Source organism: Coregonus clupeaformis, chromosome 7 (assembly GCF_020615455.1).
Source record: "Coregonus clupeaformis isolate EN_2021a chromosome 7, ASM2061545v1, whole genome shotgun sequence".
Taxonomy (NCBI): domain Eukaryota; kingdom Metazoa; phylum Chordata; class Actinopteri; order Salmoniformes; family Salmonidae; genus Coregonus; species Coregonus clupeaformis.
The window spans coordinates 38,790,931-38,812,548 of record NC_059198.1 but is presented as its reverse complement, the minus strand read 5'-3'; the positions used below and the strand labels follow the sequence as shown (position 1 = coordinate 38,812,548).

The window sequence follows — 21,618 nt, the reverse complement described above, 5'->3', positions numbered from 1 at the left end:
ATAACTAAGTGGCTCGGGGAACAAAACATCGACATTTTGGGTCCATGGCCAGGAAACTCCCCAGACCTTAATCCCATTGAGAACTTGTGGTCGATCCTCAAGAGGTGGGTGGACAATCAAAAACCCACAAATTCTGACAAACTCCAAGCATTGATTATGCAAGAATGGGCTGCCATCAGTCAGGATGTGGCCCAGAAGTTAATTGACAGCTTGCCAAGGCGGATTGCAGAGGTCTTGAAAAAGAAGGGTCATCACTGCAAATATTGACTCTTTGCATAAACGTAATGTAATTGTCAATAAAAGCCTTTGACACTTATGGAATGCTTGTAATTATACTTCAGTATACCATAGTAACATCTGACAAAAATATCTCATAACTCAGAAGCGGCGAACTTTGTGAAAACCAATACTTGTGTCATTCTCAAAACTTTTCACCACGACTGTAGTGGTTCACATAGCTGGAAAGAAAGTTACCTCCTACCAAGGTTTCAATCGGATATTGTCTTTGAAGGTGAATGGCATCTGTCATGGTGGAAGCAGAGGCGTAATGCACCTATTTATTTTAAATGAGGCACTGAAATTCGATAAATGTTACTTAATTATGTGTAAAATAAACAATATATTGTATTTTTCCATGACGCCCTGGGTGGAAGTCCCCCTTTTTTGAAGCCTAACATGAGTTGCTTGAGGAAGGTATGTGTTCTTTCATGTATGGCCTGGAATTATTTATGTGAGAAGGCTGCAGCTATTACAATGTCAGATGGTGAGGCCCAGACATTCAAGCACATTGAAGTGCGTCTTGGTCAGTAGAAGGAATCCAATAACAATTTCACAGGTTTATATTTGTCCTCAAGGATAAAGGGAAGGAATAATGACAAAATGTTTTATGGGCTCTCCATATAGGGCTGAACAACACTCTTTATAAAGAGGGATACAGGCCTGAAGCGAGACAAGGCACCGGACACCTGAAGGTAAGCACATAGAGGCAGTCTGTAGAGGAAGATAATAATTCAAGGACCTAACAACTATGATTGCCACATCACTAGGCACAAATCAGTAAATACATAGCTGGTCAGTTGACTGATATTTGTCTTTGTGTTTGTCTATTTTATTCTCAGTAGAGAGCCTTTCCAAGGGGTGACCAACAACAGGTAAGAATCGTAAACTTCTACACTAAGGTTGTAGAGTGTAGGCACACACTCTTGAGAAAAGTCCCAATTCAATATATTTGCAAAGGAAGCACACAATGCAGTAAAGGAAGAACACACTGCAGTAAAGGAAGCTCACAATGCAGTAAAGGAAGCACACACTGCAGTAAAGGAAGCACACAATGCAGTAAAGGAAGCACACACTGCAGTAAAGGAAGCACACAATGCAGTAAAGGAAGCACACACTGCAGTAAAGGAAGGACACAATGCAGTAAAGGAAGCACACACTGCAGTAAAGGAAGAACACACTGCAGTAAAGGAAGAACACACTGCAGTAAAGGAAGCACACACTGCAGTAAAGGAAGCACACACTGCAGTAAAGGAAAAACACACTGCAAGTTCCTTCATAATGTTTATGCTGTCTAGGTGTTAACCAGGCTAAAACTGACACACCCCTCAAGCTATTTCTCTCATGGACATTGGGTGAGAGCTAAAATGATTACAACCCATTGTAATTGGATATTGATGTGAAACTGCACCTGACCTTAAAGCCAGTAAAATGTAGTCATTTCAACTAATGAAATATCAGTGTTGGGGAACCTACTCTGAAATCATAGTTTACCAAACTACCAATTACTTCACACTAGAAGTTAAGCTACACTAAAGCTACCGTTAAGAAAATATAATTTACTTAACTAAAGCTACTTTGAAAAGTAGTTCATTACATCCAAGCTACTTTGGGAAGAATTATCATATCTAAATCTGAAATGTCATAGACTACAAATTGGATCAGATCACTCTGGGTCAGGTGTTAACAGAATGTGTAACTTATTAAGCACAAAAAGCATGTTTCAAGTGAGAATTAGGCAGGTCTGATGCTGAATAATAAAGGAAATGATTGCCTATTTCCCCCATATTCTTTTCTCTTTTTGCCTAAAAAGCAGTGTGTGGTTCCAGTAGTTAGCTATACTGCTACATGGCAAAAAAGCAATTAACTACTGAAAACACTACCAAGATTTGAATTTAGTTCAACTACCACCAAGCTACTGCAAAATGCGGTTTTAATTACTAGTTGAACTACATGTATTTCACTACTCCCCAACACTGTGAAATATATCCCTTGATTTAGAAGAATATGACATTTTTGTACTTCAATAAAATGTTGTACAACTGCCTCACATTATCATAGAAACTAGGACCACTATAGCTTTAAATCATAGAAAAATAAATGTTACAAAACATTAAGGACACCTGCTCTTGCCATCACATAGACTGACCAGGTGAATCCAGGTGAAAGCTATGATCCTTTATTGATGTCACTTGTTAAATCCACTTCAATCAATGTAGATGTGTAGAGACAGGTTAAAGAAGGATTTTTAAGCCTTGAGACATGGATTGGTGCTATTCAGAGGGTGAATGGGCAAGACAAAAGATTTAAGTGCCTTTGAACGGGGTATGGTAGTAGGTGCCAGGCGCACCGGTTTGTGTCAAGACTTGCAACGCTGGTGTTTTTTTAACGCTCAACAGTTTCCCGTGTGTATCAAGAATGGTTCACCACCCAAAGGACATCCAGCCAACTTGACACAACTGTGGGAAGTATTGGAATCAACATGCGTCATCTGTCACGAACAGAAGAGGACCCAAGAGCGCAAGTTCAAATTCAGAGTTCTTTATTCAAGGTTACAGGCGGGAAGAGGAGTCCCAGGGGTGTCAGGGGTCTTTCAGGGTCCTCCTGTGGGTACCTGTGCTCCGGGGGTCACCAAATGTCCGGGGGTGTCCAGTCCAAGTGCTTAGTGTGTGTGTTCCCCAGTGATGGAGCGGCGTATCGGGCTGAGGGTGGTGAAACGTCTGGGCACGCTCATCTGGTGGTCGGAGACCTGGGGGAACACACACACACAACAGCAATATGAATGGCAGGCAGAAGTACAGAACAGGGCTGGGCAAATATCGTGGTGAGAGACAGAAGGCAGAAACGAGTTACCGGAGGGGCTGAAGATCGGAGAGTAGTCGAGGTCCAGAAGGCAGGTTGGGATAGACGGGGCAGTAGAACAAGGAGGCAGTCAAGAAAGGATCGGTATCACAAACAGGAGTCAGAGCGCAGACAGGCAGGTTACTGGTCCGGGTTTGAAGACGATCTGACAGGGCTTGGCTGAAAAACAGGGCTTGATATACTGGGAGAGGTAGTGGGGAAATGCAGTTCAGCTGGCAGAGTAATTAGAACAGAGTGAGGCAAGGTGAGGATGGTGAGTGGGAAATGCAGTGCAGCTGGCCAGGTAACAAGAGCAGAGCAGGGCAGGTGGAGCTAGTTAGGCTGAGTAGAGAGAGGGAGGTGAGCAGAGTGGAAGATAATTGAATGCAATTAATGTTGCTACCAGGGAGAGAGAGTGCTCATGACAGGACCCCCCCTCCAAGGGACGGCCCCAGAAGTCCCAAGAACAACATCATGCCGGGAGGGTGGAGGGGAGCAGGCGGCGGGTCAGAACTCCTCCGAGCGGTCCGAGTGAATCTCCTCATCCTCAGAAGGAGCTGGAGGGTCACGGTCGGGAGACAGGACAGGCACTGAGACAGGAGCAGGGCGGGCCGGACGGCTAGGAACCCCTCTTGGACGGCCCCTACGGATTGCAGGCTGATCAGGATGTAGTCGGTGGAAGTCAGTGATAAGGGTCCGGTCCACTATCCTCCTGGCCGGGATCCAGGTCCTCTCCTCTGGACCATATCCCTCCCAATCAACGAGGTACTGGAGACCCCTACCCCTTCGCCTAGAGCGGAGCAGCCGCCGGACGGTGAAGACAGGACCGCCATCTACGAGGCGCGGAGGAGGTGGCGCCGGAGCTGCAGGGACCAGGGGACTTTCATGGACCGGCTTGACCTTGGAGACGTGGAAGGTGGGGTGGACCCGCATGGAAGCGGGCAACTGAAGTCGGACCGCCGTTGGACTGATGACTCTCTGCACAGGAAAAGGACCAATGAAGCGAGGGGCCAGCTTTCGTGATACAACCCGCAGCGGCAGATCCCGGGCAGACAGCCAGACCTTCTGACCAACCCGGTAAGTAGGTGCTGGGGTCCTCCGTCGGTTGGCACCGACGGCGTAGCTGGTTCCAGACTTCAGGAGCACAGTGCGAGCCTGGGCCCAAGTGCGGCGGCAGCGGCGGGCATACGCAAGAGCAGACGGACAGGTGGCATCCGCCTCCTGGCTGGCAAACAGTGGAGGTTGATACCCGTAGACACACTGAAAGGGGGAGAGCCCGGTGGAGGAACTGGTGAGTGAATTATGGGCATATTCCACCCAGAGCAGGTGTTGAGCCCAGGCCCGGGGATTTTGGGAAGCCACACCCTCAGTGCCTTCTCCAGCTCCTGGTTCATGCGTTCAGTCTGGCCGTTTGACTGCGGGTGGAATCCAGACGATAGGCTGGCGGTGGCCCCAAGGAGACGACAGAACTCCTTCCAAAAGGTTGCTGAGAATTGCGGGCCCCGGTCTGACACTATATCCTGGGGTAGGCCATGGATACGAAACACATGTTCCAGGACCACCTGGGAGGTCTCTTTAGCAGAGGGTAGTTTGGGAAGGGGGCACGAAGTGGGTCATCTTACTAAAGCGGTCAACAATGGTAAGGATGACTGTGTGTCCGTCAGAGGGCGGAAGGCCCGTAACAAAGTCCAGTGAAACGTGGGACCAGGGCCTCTTGGGTATGAGTAGGGGTTGCAGCAACCCAGCAGGAGGCTGGTTGGGAGTCTTGTTTCGGTTACAAGTGGGACAAGCTCGGATGAATTCTCGGACATCCCGTCTCATCCCCCGCCACCAGAACCGCTGGCGGACCAGATGAAGGGTGCGAGTGATGCCGGGATGACAGGCCAGACGGGATTCGTGCCCCCACTGAATCACAGGTGACCTGAGATTTGCTGGAACAAACAGACGGTTGGGGGCGCTGGTGCTTGGACCTGGCTGGTCCCGAAGAGCCTCCATGACCTGCTTCTCGATCTCCCAGGTGAGGGCCGCTACGACCAAGTGGCTGGGAAGAATGGGAGCTGTCATGGCGGTGGTCTCGTCCTTCTGAAACATCCGGGAAAGAGCATCAGGTTTGATGTTGCGAGATCCCGGGCGGTAGGAGAGCGTGAAATTGAAGCGCGTAAAGAACAGAGACCACCGCTGTTGACGGGAGTTCAGCCTCCTGGCTGTTTGGATATACTCCAGGTTCTTGTGGTCTGTCCACACTACGAATGGTTCCTTTGACCCCTCTAACCAGTGCCGCCATTCTTCAAGGGCGAGCTTGACAGCCAACAGCTCGCGGTTCCCAATGCTCGTAGTTGCATTCGGCAGGGGTTAGCCGACGGGAGTAGAAGGCACAGGGATGCATCTTGCCATCCTCAGCTGCTCTTTGAGAAAGCACTGCACCCACTCCCACGTCCGAAGCATCTACCTCCACCACAAACTGCCTTGCTGCATCTGGCATCTGGAGGATGGGAGCAGAAGTGAAACATGTCTTGAGGATATTGAAGGCCTTATCAGCAGCTGATGTCCATTGGTACGGTTGTTTAGTGCTGGTTAGCGCCGTGAGGGGTGCAGCCACTGTGCTATAGTTTCTGATGAATCTCCTATAAAAGTTGGCAAAGCCCAGGAACTGTTGCAACTTCTTCCGAGACTCAGGAACTGGCCAGGAAGTGACAGCCGACACCTTCGTGAGATCCATCTGAATGCTGCCCTCGGTCACCACATACCCCAGGAATGAAACGGTCTTGGCATGGAACTCGCACTTCTCTGCCTTCACGAAAAGAGAGTTCTCCAGCAGGCGGCGCAGGACCAACCGGACGTGGTGCGTGTGTTCTGACAGAGTCTTTGAGAATATTAAAATATCGTCAAGGTACACAAATACGAACGTATTTAGCATGTCCCTGAGGATATCATTCACTAGGGCTTGAAAAACTGCTGGGGCATTGGTGAGGCCGAAGGGCATGACGAGATATTCATAGTGGCCGGTTGGTGTGTTGAACGCTGTCTTCCATTCGTCTCCTCCCTCATCCGCACCAGATGGTAGGCATTGCGAAGGTCCAGCTTAGTGAATACAGTGGCTCCCTGCAGCAGTTCGAAGGCAGACGAAAGTAAGGGCAGTGGGTAGCGATTCTTAACCGTGATGTCGTTCAGACCCCGGTAATCTATGCATGGACGAAGAGAACCGTCCTTCTTGCCGACAAAGAAGAATCCCGCTCCTGCGGGGAAGACGACGGTCTAATTATCCCGGAGGCAAGAGAGTCATTAATGTAGTCCTCCATGGCCTTTCTTTCCGGGGCTGACAGTGAATACAGACGACCCCTTGGGAGGTGCTGTGCCAGGCAGGAGATCAATCGCGCAGTCATAGGGTCTGTGTGGGGGGTAGAGATGTCGCCTTGGATTTGTTGAACACCTCTTTCAGGCTGTGGTAACAGGCCGGAACATTGGATATGTCGGAGGTAGCGCTAGATCCTTCCCGGTAAACGGGCAGGGTGGCCCCCCTTAAACAGGTCTGGTGACAACTCCTTCCCCACTCACGGACTGTTCCTGTCTCCCAGTCGATGTGGGGGTTGTGCTGACGGAGCCACGGGTATCCAAGAATGAGTGGTTGGCCAGGTGAGTGTAGGAGGTGAAACTGGATGGACTCCTGGTGGTTTCCTGACAGCAGGATTGTCACAGGGGCGGAGATATGAGTGACAGTGCCAAGATGATGCCCATCCAGGGCTCGTGCAGGAATGGGTTGTGTCAGTTGATGATGGTTCACGCCCAGTTGCTGTGCAAGCTCAGGGTCCATGATGTTTGCTTCGGCCCGGAATCCACAAGGGCGGCCAATGTATGAGTCTTGTCAGAAAGCTGAAGGCGGAGATGAAGCAGGGTCTTTCGGATGGAGGGAGACTGAAGGCTTGTTGAGCTCACCCGGATCTCCCCTACACCTGGTGAGCTGCGGCTTTTGCCGGACAAGTAGCGACACGGTGATTCTCGCCACCACAGTAGAGGCAAAGGTTGGAGCTTAGACGGCGCCGACGCTCCTCGGGAGTCAGAGAGGCACGGCCAATCTCCATGGGCTCAGGCTGATTGAGTTGGCTATGGGACTTGACAGGCAGGGGCTGGACAGAAGCGGTATCGACCCGAGTACGGATGGCAGGTTGACTGAGACGGCCCTTCTCCCTCCTCCGGGTCTGTATACGGCGGTCAATGCGAACGGCAAGGTCAATGGCGGCATCAAGCGTTGAGGGCGGGTCATGGGAAACAAGCTCGTCCTTGATATAGTCCGCCAGGCTATGGAGGAAGGCTTGCACCAGTGCCTCTGGGTTAAACGAGCTTTGACTGGCCAGGGTACGAAAGTCAATGGAGAAGTCTGCCACTGTCCGATTGCCCTGACGGATGGTGAGCAGAGCTTGTGACGCTTCGGCTGTTGGCGAGCCTAGGTCAAAGACCTTTAACATCTCCTCCTCAAAGGCACTGAAGGAGGCACAGGCTGGGGTTTGCCGGTCGAATTCCGCCGTTCCCCACAACCGAGCTCGACCGGTGAGATGTGTGATGACATACCCCACCTTGGCTCCCTCTGTTGAGAAAGTCCTGGGCTGTAGTGCAAACTGGATTCGGCAGCTGCTCAAGAATGGTCTTACTTGCTTCTGGTTGCCATCAAAACGTTCCGGGTTCCCAATCCTTGGTTCAGGAGCGTGGGGATCTGGTGGCAGCACTGCCGGGCCTGCAGCATTGGGACCTCCAGCGGAGGGATGAAGGAGTATCGGTGGTACAGGAACAAAAGGACCAGGGGGGTGCAGGTGGAGTAGCCGGGCTTGAGAGTAGTTGCAGGGCTTGGGCTAGCTGTTGTTGCTGCAGTTGGAACTGTTGTTGCTGCTGGTTGAATAGCTGGAGAAGGGAAGCGATGTCGCCAGCCATCCGATTTATGTCTCCCTCAGAGCGTTCCAGTCGCTGTAGGGCAGTCCTCTCTGGCTCTTCCTCCATCGTGGTCAGGGAGTGCGCTGGGTCCATGATGGTCAGATCGTTCTGTCACGAACAGAAGAGGACCCAAGAGCGCAAGTTCAAATTCAGAGTTCTTTATTCAAGGTTACAGGCGGGAAGAGGAGTCCCAGGGGTGTCAGGGGTCTTTCAGGGTCCTCCTGTGGGTACCTGTGCTCCGGGGGTCACCAAATGTCCGGGGGTGTCCAGTCCAAGTGCTTAGTGTGTGTGTTCCCAGTGATGGAGCGGCGTATCGGGCTGAGGGTGGTGAAACGTCTGGGCACGCTCATCTGGTGGTCGGAGACCTGGGGGAACACACACACAACAGCAATATGAATGGCAGGCAGAAGTACAGAACAGGGCTGGGCAAATATCGTGGTGAGAGACAGAAGGCAGAAACGAGTTACCGGAGGGGCTGAAGATCGGAGAGTAGTCGAGGTCCAGAAGGCAGGTTGGGATAGACGGGGCAGTAGAACAAGGAGGCAGTCAAGAAAGGATCGGTATCACAAACAGGAGTCAGAGCGCAGACAGGCAGGTTACTGGTCCGGGTTTGAAGACGATCTGACAGGGCTTGGCTGAAAAACAGGGCTTGATATACTGGGAGAGGTAGTGGGGAAATGCAGTTCAGCTGGCAGAGTAATTAGAACAGAGTGAGGCAAGGTGAGGATGGTGAGTGGGAAATGCAGTGCAGCTGGCCAGGTAACAAGAGCAGAGCAGGGCAGGTGGAGCTAGTTAGGCTGAGTAGAGAGAGGGAGGTGAGCAGAGTGGAAGATAATTGAATGCAATTAATGTTGCTACCAGGGAGAGAGAGTGCTCATGACAGTCATCATCCCTTTGGAACGCTTTCGACACCTTGTAGAGTCCATGCCCCGATGACTTGAGGCTGTTCTGGGGGCAAAAGGGTGGGGGTGCAACTCAATATTGGGAAGGCGTTCCTAATGTTTGGTATACTCAGTGTATATCACATACCTACAGTGTGAGCTCCATAATTCATTGGACAGTGACCATTGTTTTGTTATTTTGGTTCTGTACTCTAGCACTTTGAGTTTGAAAGGATACAATGACAATGAGCGTGAAGTGCAGACTGTCAGCTTTAATTTGAGGGTATTTTCATACATATCGGATGAACCGTTTAGAAATGACAGCACCTTTTGGTACATGGTCCCCCATTTTAAGGTACTACAAGTATTTGTTAAATTGGCTTCACAGATGTGTGTCGTTAGGCAGGTGTATTCATTTGTGTCGTTAGTGAATGCAGGAGAGCTGTTGATGAATAGTAATGATTCTAGATGTTGCTATTGCCTTTGGAGGTTGTTATTGGTGTGTGACAACATGAGGAAGACAGCAGTGTCGATGCAAATGAAGTTGGCCGTCATAAGGCTCAGAAATGAAAATCAATCATTCAGGAACATTGCAAAAACCCTGGCCATGCCCAAGTCAACAGTTTTGTTCATCATTAACAAGAAAAACTTAACTCAATTATGTCAAAAGACCCGGTAGACAGAGGAAGACCACTGTAGTGGATGACCGGAGAATACTCTCTATGGTGAAGAAAAAACCCCTGATAACAGCCCAACAGATCAAAAACACTCTCCTGGATGCAGGTGTAGATGTGTCAAAGTCTACCATACGCAGAAGACTACACCAGCAGGACTACAGAGGGTACACTACAAGATGCAAACCACTGATAAGCCTGAAGAACAGAAAGGCAAGATTACAGTTTGCTAAAAAGCACCTAAAAGAACCCCAAGAGTTCTGGAAAAAAATATTGTGGACAGATGAGACAAAGATTAACATGTACCAGAGTGATGGAAAGACAAAAGTGTTGAGAAAAAAGAAATGCCCATGATCCAAAGCATACCACCTCATCCATGAAACATGGTGGAGGGGGTGTTATGGCTTGGGCCTGTATGGCTGCCAGTGGAACAGGCTCACTTGTCTTCATCGATGATGTGACTGCAGACAGAAGTAGAACAATGAATTCTGAAGTCTACAGAAATATTTTATCTGCTCAGATAAAACCAAATGCCTCCAAACTCATTGGACGGCACTTAATCACGCAACAAGACAATGACCCTAAACATACTGCTAGAGCAACAAAGGGGTTTTTGATGGCCAAAAAGTGGAAAAACCTTGACTGGCCGAGTCAATCACCAGATCTGAATCCAATTGAACATGCATTTTACATGCTGAAGAGGAGACTTAAGGCAATAAGTCCCCGAAACAAGCAGGAACTGAAGATGGCTGCAGTACAGGCCTGGCAGAGCATCACCAGGGAAGATACCCAGCGTCTGGTGATGGCGATGCATCGCAGACTTCAAGCAGTCATTGCATGCAAAGGATATGCGACCAAATATTAACAATGATTACTTTATTCTACATTATGTTAAACTGTCCAATGATTTTTGATGCCCGAAAATGGGGGGGACCATGTACAAAAGCTTCTATAATTCGTAAACGGTTCATCCGATATGTATGAAAATACCCTCAAATTAAAGCTGACAGTCTGCACTTCACCCTCATTGTCATTGTATCCTTTCAAACTCAAAGTGCTAGAGTACAGAACCAAAATAACAAAAGAATGGTCACTGTCCAGTGAATTATGGAGCTCACTGTATATGTCACTTATTTTCTGCAATTAATTGAATTTGGGACATCAAAAGTCTGACCGAAAGTACAGGCTGGTCTCATAGACTAGAAGTAACATACGGTAAAGAGGTCAATCACTGCAAACAATAATGAGTCATTGGGACGTCATCAGGATGATGTGTCATGGTCCCCTGGAGGTTTTTGTCTAGTTCCTGGTTTGTTCCGGGGAGATTACCCGATGGTCGCAAATAACTGTTATCACACCCCAGGGCACACGCACCCTAGTTTCAATGCCAAGCCCATTAAGGCCCTGATTGGTGAACCACTGATCCAGTCACAGCTCTTTGTCTTTTAGCAATGCTAGGGATACCCACACACAAACAGTGCTTTTAACATACTTGACACACTTTGACATATATGTTTACGTTGTGTATGTTTATTCATACAGTAATTATTATTGAACATGTCCTCATCTGGGATTTGAACTCACAACCCCTTGGTTCACAGCATTCCAATCTTCCTGCTTCATATGATTCATATGAGGGGTTCATGGCTCTGTTCAAATGCATCTTCGATCATCCCCCGGAGGGCAGAGAGGGGGGTGAGCGCTTCCTACAATTACGGCAGGGGGACAAGACAGCTGCCGAGTACGCGCTCACCTTCCGGACAGTAGCAGCATCCAGCGGATGGAACAAGCCGGTGCTTCGTACACTATTCAGAAGAGGTCTGCGAGAGGAGGTCCAGACGGAATTGGCCTGTCAAGATGACAACCTCTCCTTGGACGCACTCATTGCGATGGCCATCCATCTGGATAACCTACTTCGGGAGCGTCGGTACTCTCATCGCTTCTCTCCCTCCCTCAGTGAACACTCTGGATCAGAGCCTGAACCCATGGAGGTAGGGGTCACACGCCTCCCCGAGGCGGAACGACGCAGACAGCTGGGGCTCTGTCTGTATTGTGGTCAAGGAAGGCACCAGCTCCAGCTGTGTCAAGCACTTCCTAATCCGGGATCCACAAAAGCAGAAGGACGATCACGTGATCTTCCACCTCCTAGGGCAGGAGTGAGTATTCCATCTTCATCACTTTCTGCTAAACTCTTTTTGGTGTCCATCACACTAGTTTACTGTCCCTCATGTACTGTATCTACAGCGTTAGTGGATTCTGGTGCCGCTGGGAACTTTATTGACCAGACACTTGCCTCCTCTCTTAACCTCATCTCATACCCGCTCTCCTCTCCTTTCCCGGTTCAAGCCCTCGATAATCGGCAACTAGGCTCGGGAACCATCACACACATCACCCAACCACTCACCCTCACGTGGAGTCCGTTCATCAGGAGAACATCCCCTTTTCATCACCAGTGCACCAGGTCACAAGATCATCCTCGGCCTCCCTTGGCTTCAACGCCATAATCCCACCATCTCATGGCCGAGGATGAGAATCACAGACTGGTCACCAGAATGCCGGAGGACCTGCTTCCCCATCCCCTGTGGTTCCACGTCGGTTGAGAGTCCTGTGGTTGCCCTTCAGCCCAACATCCCGGAGGTATACTAGGACCTACTGGAGGTATTCTCCAAGACCCGCGCCACCTGTCTTCCTCCTCATCGCCCCTGGGACTGTGCCATCAACCTGCTGGCAGGGTCTGCTCCGCCACGCAGACGCATCTACCCTCTGTCAGTGGCTGAGACCCAGGCCATGGAGGATTACATCCAAGAGGCGCTCCAACAAGGTTTCATCCGCACATCCACTTCTCCTGCATCGGCTGGTTTCTTCTTCGTGGCCAAGAAGGATGGAGGGTTACGTCCATGTATTGATTACAGAGGACTCAATGAAATCACCATGAAGTACCGTTACCCTCTCCCGAAGGTGCCGGCAGCCATCGAACAGCTCCGCGGGGCCCGGTTCTTTACCAAACTGGACCTGCGGAGTGCATACAATCTCATCCGCATGGGATGAGTGGAAGACTGTGTTTAGCACGATGTCTGGTCACTACGAGTACTTGGTGATGCCTTTTGGTTTAGCCAATGCTCCGTCAGTGTTCCAGGCATTCGTTAACTACGTGTTCAGGGACATGCTTGGACACCAAGTGGTCGTGTATATCGATGACATCCTGGTCTACTCGGCTACCCTGGAGGATCACATCACTCACGTTCGAGCAGTCCTGGAACGGTTCCTGGCTAACCACCTGTTCGTCAAGGCTGAGAAGTGCCGATTTCATCAGAAGGCTGTTTCCTTCTTAGGCTACCAAATCAGCCCACAGGGAGTGAGGATGGACGACAAGAAGGTAGATGCAGTCAGGTCATGGCCAGTCCCGACCACCATAAATGGGTTACAATGGTTTTTGGGGTTTTCCAACTTCTACTACCGTTTCATCAGGAACTTCAGCTCTGTCGCCGCCCCTCTCACCTCTCTCCTCAAGGGTGTTCCCCGTAGGTTGGTGTGGAGCCCAGCAGCCGACGAGGCATTCCGCCTACTGAAGGGACGTTTCACCTCCGCCCCTTTGCTCAAACACCCAGATCCCACAATATCCTTTGTGGTGGAGGTGGACGCTTCAGAGGTGGGTGTGGGGGCAGTTCTGTCTCAACGACAGGGTAATCTACAGAAATTGTATTCGTGTGCATATTACTCTAAGAAACTGAATTACGACGTCGGTGATCGAGAGCTCCTGGCGGTGAAGTTGGCATCAGAGTAGTGGAGACACTGGCTGGAGGGCGCCAAGGAAACATTCGTCATCCTCACCGACCATCGGAACCTGGAGTACATACGGACAGCGAGGAGGCTGAATCCGTGCAAAGCAAGGTGGGCCCTTTTCTTCACAAGGTTCGACTTCACGCTGACCTATCGCCCACGTTCAAAGAACACCAAGGCCGATGCCCTGTCCTGTCTCAACGATTCGGGAGAGGGTCCTGTCCTAAGTGCACCTATAATCCCATCCTCCCGAGTCGTAGCTCCTGTGGTCTTGTACGTAGATGTGGACATTCGCCAGGTTCTGAAGAGGGAGCCCGCACCCACTAACTGTCCTCCCGACCGCATCTACGTTCCCAAAGGGATAAGGGATCGGCTGCTGACCTGGGCACACACAGCTGTCGTCGCTGGACATCCAGGTATTTCTCGCACTACCCAATCCATCTCTGAGAAGTACTGGTGGCCCACCTTGGCGCAGGATGTCATTCGCTATGTCAACTCCTGTTCCGTATGTGCCCAAACCAAATCCCCCCGGAACGCTCCAGCAGGGAAACTCCTTCCTCTTCCCGTACCTCAGCGTCCCTGGTCCCATCTATCCATTTACTTTGTTACTGATCTCCCCTCCTCTGACGGTTTCACCACCATTTTGGTGGTTGTGGATAGATTTTCAAAATCCTGTCGTTTAATCCCTCTTTCTGGTCTCCCTACTGCTCTCCAGGTCGCTGAGGCACTATTCCAGCAGGTCTTCCGGCATTATGGCCTTCCGGAGGACATCATCTCTAACCGTGGCCCCCTAATTCACATCACGGGTATGGAGAGCCTTTATGGAGATGCTCGGGATCACGGTCAGTCTCACTTCCGGGTATAGGCCTCAGTCCAACGGGCAGGTGGAGAGGATGACCCAGGAGCTGGGGAGCTTCCTGAGGAGTCACTGTCAGGACCGGCAGGGAGAGTGGGCTCGATTCCTTCCATGGGCGGAGTACACACAGAACTCGTTACGTCACTCCTCCACTGGGTTGACCCCCTTCCAGTGTGTTCTGGGTTTTCAGCCGGCCCTGGCTCCGTGGACCCCAGGCCAGACCAAAGCTCCTGTGGTTGATGAGTGGTTTAGGCAACAGAAGAAGTGTGGAGCGATGCCCATGTGAGACTCCAGCGCTCCGTCCACCGCCAAAAGGAGCTGGCAGACCACAACCGCAGTGTGACCCCCGTGTACCACCCTGGGGATCATGTCTGGCTCTCTACCAGGAACCACCCACTCCGCCTGCCCTGCAAGAAGCGGAGTCCCCGGTTTGTGGGGCTGTTCAAAGTTATCCGGAGGGTCAACAAGGTGACGTATAGGTTACAGCTTCCCAATGACTACCGTATCTCACCTTCTTTTCATGTCTCCCTTCTCAGGCCGGTGGTTCCTGGTCACCTAGCTGATGCTGTCCCCCACGACACCCCTCGGGCCTATTACATTTACATTTTAGTCATTTAGCAGACGCTCTTATCCAGAGCGACTTACAGTTAGTGAGTGCATACATTATTTTATTTATTTTTTCATACTGGCCCCCCATGGGAATCGAACCCACAACCCTGGCATTGCAAACGCCATCCCTGCCGGCCATTCCCTCCCCTACCCTGGACGAATTGTGCGCCGCCCCATGGGTCTCCCGGTCGCGGCCGGCTACGACAGAGCCTGGATTCGAACCAGGATCTCTAGTGGCACAGTTAGCACTGCGATACAGTGCCTTAGACCACTGCGCCACTCGCCTATGCCGTCAGATCTCTACTGGACTCCCGACGTTGTGGGAGTCGGCTCCAGTACCTGGTGGACCGGTATGGCCCATCATCCGTGATTTCCACCTTCGCCGCCTGGACCGGCCCACTCCTCGTCCTCGGGGCCGCCCTGCGGCTAGAGCTGGGGGGGGGTACTGTCACGTCTACTCCCGCTCCTCCCCTCCGGCGTTCGACGTCGTCGATATACTAACCACCGGTCCTGGGATCCATCATTATGCATACCTGGCATCAGTCATTACGCGCCCCAGCACGTCATCATGAGGCACATCTGGACTCCATTATCTCACTTATTACCTCCCCTATATCTGGCACTCCCTTAGGTTCTTTCCCCAGTCAGTATTATTCCTGTGGTTATGCATAGACTGCTATGTTGTCTCGTTCCATGTTTGTTGTTTTATTAAACATTGCACCTGCTTCTCGACTCACAGCGTCTTCGTTACGAAATAGCTGAAATAAGTAAATTAAATCAATGAGAGAATATTCAGATTAACTGATAACTAAAATAGCAGTGTAGATGGCACTCTTTTGCTAAGTCAGAGATGTATTATAGATAATGTGTAGGGGACTTCTGAAATCTACAGACTTTGTGGTACAGCAGAACGATCAGCATAGCCCAAATCCAGAGGTTGTGAATTCAAATCCCAGATGGGGTCATGTTGAAAAATAAGATGTTTTATTGTCATATACATCAGATAGGTGCAGTGAAATGTGTCATTTTGCAGGGTCAGCCATAGTAGTACAGCGGCCCTGGAGCAAATAAGGGTTTTACTGCTCAAGTGCACATCAACACATTTGTCACCTTGTCAGCTCGGGTATTCAAACCAGTGACTTTTCGGTTACTGGCCCGCCCTTAAGTGATAAGTGATCATGTCAAATGTAATCATATTGTCATTGATTAATTATTTTTACATTACTTTAGCTGAACAGCGTACAACTTACCTTAAAACCCCCATACCATTTAATTTCTTTACTTATAATGGTTTGGGATACCTGGGACCATCATGTGACAAAAACCTCCAGGGGACCAAGACATAATGTCCCAAGAATGTACAGGGGACCTTCAGGGGACCATGACACAACATGCCAAGAACATCCTAAAAACTTCCTCGGGGACATCAACAAGACAAACAGGGAACTAGACAAAACCTTCAGGGGATCATGACACAAAGTCCCAAGAACGTTCAGGGGACCATGACACAACGTCCCAAGAACATCCTAAAAACGACCTTGGGGACGTCTCCGGGACAAACCGGGAACTAGACAAAACCTCTAGGGGACCATGACACAACATCCCAAGAACATTCAGGGGACCTTCAGGAGACCATGACACAGCGTCCGAAGAACGTCTTACAAAAGTCCCTGAGACAAACTGGGAACTGTAAAAAGGTACCCCCAGAGAACGTTCCCTTGGGACCATCACGCGACATCCTAAGGACTAGTAAAATGAACGTCCTAAAAAGGTCCTGACATGGTCCTCAGTGACGTCCTGGGAACTTACAGGGAACTAGAAAAAGGTCCCCAAGAGAACGTTCCCTTAGGACCATCACACATCGTCCTAAGGACTAGTAAAATGAAAGTCCTGAGAACGTTCTAAAAAGGTCCTGACATGGTCCCTCAGTGACATTCTGGGAATTTACAGGGAACCAGGCAAAGGTCCCCCAGAGAACGTTCCCTTGGGACCATCACACAACATTCTTAAAACGTTCTCAGAATGTCAGTGGGATAACGTACTGCCGAAATCCTTAAGGGACCTAATGGGAAAGTCGCCAAATGTCCTCAGGACGTCCCCTGTTGGGATGAACCTCGACACAAACAATGGAAATGCCATAGAAACGCATGGGGGAAAGATGCCGTGGGGGAAAGATCCTGAATCTCCTCATTGTCGCCCAGCAAAATTATCCTACATTTAGGCTATTGTTTATATGTGTATTTCACACTATGTTGAGGTAAATATCAGAGTATAATGCTTGTATGGATGACAACCCCAACACATGTTGATGTCGTCGTCACCAATCATCTTCATTGCAGTTAAAAACAACTTTGACTACCACCACCAATTTCTGTATGCTAGCTATGCCACCAGCTTATACGAACATGAGTTAGCTTTTAACAGTCACTTTTTCTAAACCTGAAAAGGAACAACTTCAAAATGTTATGCAGCGAAAATAGACAAATGTATCCAAATCAGACTTTAGCAACCACATTGTGGGCCTGTTACAATACATCAATCATGATGGATTTGACGAATATTCACTTTGTTAGACAGATTTGTTGAATGTGCATCAATCTGGCATCCTTCTTCTATACCCCACGGTCTGCATTCCATTGACCTCTTTACCGCATCTATAGTAAATTAAAATCCGGGACACTCAAATTTGTATGATATGTTACGTTTGGTAAGACTACATAAGACAGAAGGTTACTTAAAGCTGCAATATGTAACTTTTTGGGCGACCTGACCAAATTCACATAGAAATTTGAGTTCTAGATCTGTCATTCTCATTGAAAGCTAGTCTAAGAAGCGGTATATCTGTTCAATGTGCACTATTTCAATGCTTCCCGTGCTTAAGTGTCGTTTTTGTGTCTTTTACTTTCGGTTTCAAACAGCTGAAAATACAATATTTTTGGTTATGGAAAATATATTTCACAGCGGTTTAGATGGTACAATGATTCTCTACACTATGTTTGCTTGTTTTGTCACAAACTGAAATTAGGCGAACTATTAGAATTTCTGCAACCAGGAAATGACGGGGCAATTTCTGCATAGTACATCTTTAAGGCAAAAATTAAAGGAGGGTGGTTGGTTGAGGTGGGTGGGCGTATAACACGAGCGTCTAGCAACCCAAAGGTTGCGTGTTTGAATCTCATCACGGACAACTTTAGCTAATTAGCGACTTTGCAACTACTTACTACTTTTAGTTACTTTGCAACTACTTAGCATGTTAGCTAACCCTTCCCCTAACCCTTTAACCTAACTCCTAACCCTAACCTTAACCCTTAGCCTAGCTAACGTTAGCCACCTAGCTAACGTTAGCCACAACAAATTGTAATTCGTTACATATCATATGAAATGGATGATGGACATGCACAAATTAATACATACCATACCAAACTTAACATATCATACTAATTTGAGTGTCCCGGATTTTCATTTACTATGTTACGTCTACCCGAGTCCAGGTTGGAAAGTATTGTGAGGGCATGTGTTGAGCATTGGAGATTGCAGTCTCTCTAGCTTGAGACCAACTTGTTATTCAGAACACCAATTGAGAATCCTAGACTATAGGGTAACACTTAACGTGATCATAATGCATTATAAGAGTTGTCATAAGTGACTATGAACTGCTTACAATGAGTAAGTATCATTTTACAATAAGCCAGAGTTATTATCAGTCATTTGGAGCCTATTGAAAAATTATCACATAGAAAGACATAACATAAAAGTTATACATTTATTTATAAAAGGGCTGTAATTGCGCCTACATGCTTTATAGCAAGTAATAATACATGATAACTGTACATCCTAATGTGTTACCACAAAACAAACCATGGAAGCATCTGTGAAAAGACAGCTCATATAAATCTGAAGTTAAGCTAATTCAATTAGCTTTTTCAGTATTAATTATAACCTAATGATTCTAAGACTGAATGTCCAATTCCCATGAAGTAAAAAGTAACTTATTTTGATTCATGTACTCAACAAACAATGCATTCAATGTGAAACAAAATGAATGGAACATCAAACTGCTTATCATTTCCGACTGCACAGGATAAATATTATTTAAACAGTGTCGATGAAACCCTGTTTTCACTTGAGGTTCTACAGAACATTTTCAGATTTACTCACTTATGTCAGAAAGTGATATTTTGAATGAAACTGTAGATGTACTGTATGTGTAGATATTCCCTGTTCCTCCCTGCACAGATTTCAGGATGGGGGGGCACATTGAGTTTGGGGCGGCAGCTTCCTTTCTGCGTAAATCAGACAAGGAGCGTATGGAAGCCCAGACTCGAGCCTTTGACATAAAGAAGGAGTGCTATGTGCTATGTAAGTCAAGGCCTCAATCACCAACAAAAAATAGGGATCAAGTCACTGTTGACACTGAGTTTGGGAAGGTAAATATTTTAATAAAAGGTTTTAACATGGATATACAATGGAAACAAAATGTACAACTCGATATAATGAATTATGCACTTTTCCTTTTACTGATATTGAATAAAATACCCCTGTACTTTGAAACAAAACACTGATTCATTGATTTCATTTATCTAATAAATTAAAATAGTAGGCTGCTCCAGCCAGAGCCAACATAAACTGTGAAAACTTATTTTACTCTTGTTTTAGGCTGTTACGGTGAAGGAGATTGACTGCCACCCCCAGAATCTGCCACAGTTTTATAAAATTGAGGACATGGTGAGTGTTACACAACCTGAAAGATCTACGTAAGTAATTACCTTACTGCTGATATCGCCATTAAATCAAACATTGATTCGAAAACCTTCCATCATATAACTCAGTGGTTCCCTTGATTTGAGGGGTAAAAAATATCAATATTTTTTCACAGGAGGAACAAGCCAATTCCAATTTGGGCAAGATTCAGCATTTTACATTTTTAGTCATTTAGCAGACACTCTTATCCAGAGCGACTTACAGTTAGTGAGTGCATACATTTTTCATACTGGCACCCCGTGGGAAGCGAACCCACAACCCTGGCGTTGCAAGCGCCATGCTCTACCAACTGAGCTACAGGAGGACTAAAGGATGAACTGGATGAGGCAGAGCAGAGGGCTGATATCACTGTCTCGGGTCAACAAGATGAGAGCCAAGATGATGCCGGTTCCAAGGTCAGTAGTTGCTGTTTCAATTTTCTATTAATTATAATTAGTAGAATCCCCCATGTAATGTATAGCTGAAGACTTATCGTTGAAAACTTTTAAGGCATATGATATCCAACAGCCATAATATCGTTATATTAATTATTTTGCTAGCACCCATTGTGTTCTTAAACTATACAAAACAGGATACATTTTCTCACTAAAAAAGATCCCACTTTACATTAAATGTATTTACACGGTAGTTTAATAAGAAGGTAGAGTGTAATACAACTAAGTAAAAGTGTATACTTATACCTGTTACAGTTTATTTTATTTTATATTCATTAGTTGGATAAACAAGTTCAAATTAAGAGAACTTCAATATTTTCAACCTTGTGTCTACCATGGCCTTTAGTATTAATTTCCCCCGTAGCAAAGCACTACAGCTTAGGATGTCACAGACACAGGGTAATTGCCCATTTAAGTGATAATGCCAGAGAAGCCGGTGTTTGGAGGATATATTGGCACGGGTGTTTTTCGTCACGTGCCGGCAAACCGTGCCAATATATCCTCCAAACACCGGCTTTGAGGGCATTATCACTTTTATACAACGGGTTACCAACATATTCAAATAATGATAAACACATTTTTGAATGATTAATTTATTCATACTATTTCATCCTTCTACAAGATATAGTCCCGATACAAATCTAGGGTTCATACCCAAGCCGGCTGGTCGTTCGTTCTATCGGTTCGGATGACAGAGACACGACCCAGTCGTTAAGTCTTTTTGTTCTGTATCTATGGACGCGACCCAGTCGTTAGTTCTAAATGTTCCATTGCCATGCTGGCTGGCAACGTTCTTATCCTTTGCTTGCCAGCTAGCCAACTAACAGTCACGTCAAATAGTGTAGCCAGAATACCAACAGAGTAGCTGCATTTGCATTTTTTAAAAGCTGTTTTCTAGTGACATTTATTTGGATACATCCATAACAATGAGCTAATGATGCGCGATTTCACCTGGCATAGAAAATGTGCTCTCTCGTCAGGACACTGTTGTTCGAGATCTAGCCAACAGCACAGCTAACGCAATCACTTTAAACGGAAGCTGGAAAGACTGCAAACTAGCTGCATTTCGTTTCTTTGTACCCATTTTCCATTGATAGTTATTCGTATATATCCATAAAAATGATGCCGATTCATGATTTCGACAGGATTGAGAAAAGCTGCCTGCCTGTCTCTCATCCCGACATGTAATTTACTATGGGACAGCTGGAGATCTAATTTTTATATTGAAACAATGTTGCAAATGTCGTTGAGCCAGACAGCAAGGTTTATACAAATCTCTGCTGTTGAAAATTGTTAGTCTAAAAGAAATGTGAGATAATGTCTAGATGCTTTTTATAGTAGAGATCAAGTTTATAAATTGCCTGGCTGGGCTGATGAGACAGTGAATTGCATGGTCAGTTGGAACAAAGTAAATAGTCATTTTAATGTCATAGATTTAGCTGGTGGTAACTTGTGGAATAGACACCGGCTGGAATGAGGTTTTAACCAATCAGCATTCAGGATTATAATTCGTAATAAACACTTATTGGAGTTGCCCCATTAAAATGTGAAAATCCACAGTATACAGTGCATTCGGAAAGTAT

At 47.5% G+C, this 21,618-nt stretch overlaps 1 long non-coding RNA gene across 1 annotated transcript; it reads left to right on the top strand.

Annotated features, from left to right (window-relative positions):
• Window positions 1-902: 902 nt before the first annotated feature.
• LOC121569148 lies at window positions 903-19,821 on the top strand. Its single transcript, XR_006001335.1, has 5 exons — window positions 903-971; window positions 1,119-1,151; window positions 19,077-19,199; window positions 19,497-19,565; window positions 19,717-19,821. It is a non-coding gene; the product is annotated as an uncharacterized LOC121569148 (long non-coding RNA).
• The last annotated feature ends 1,797 nt before the right edge of the window (window positions 19,822-21,618 follow it).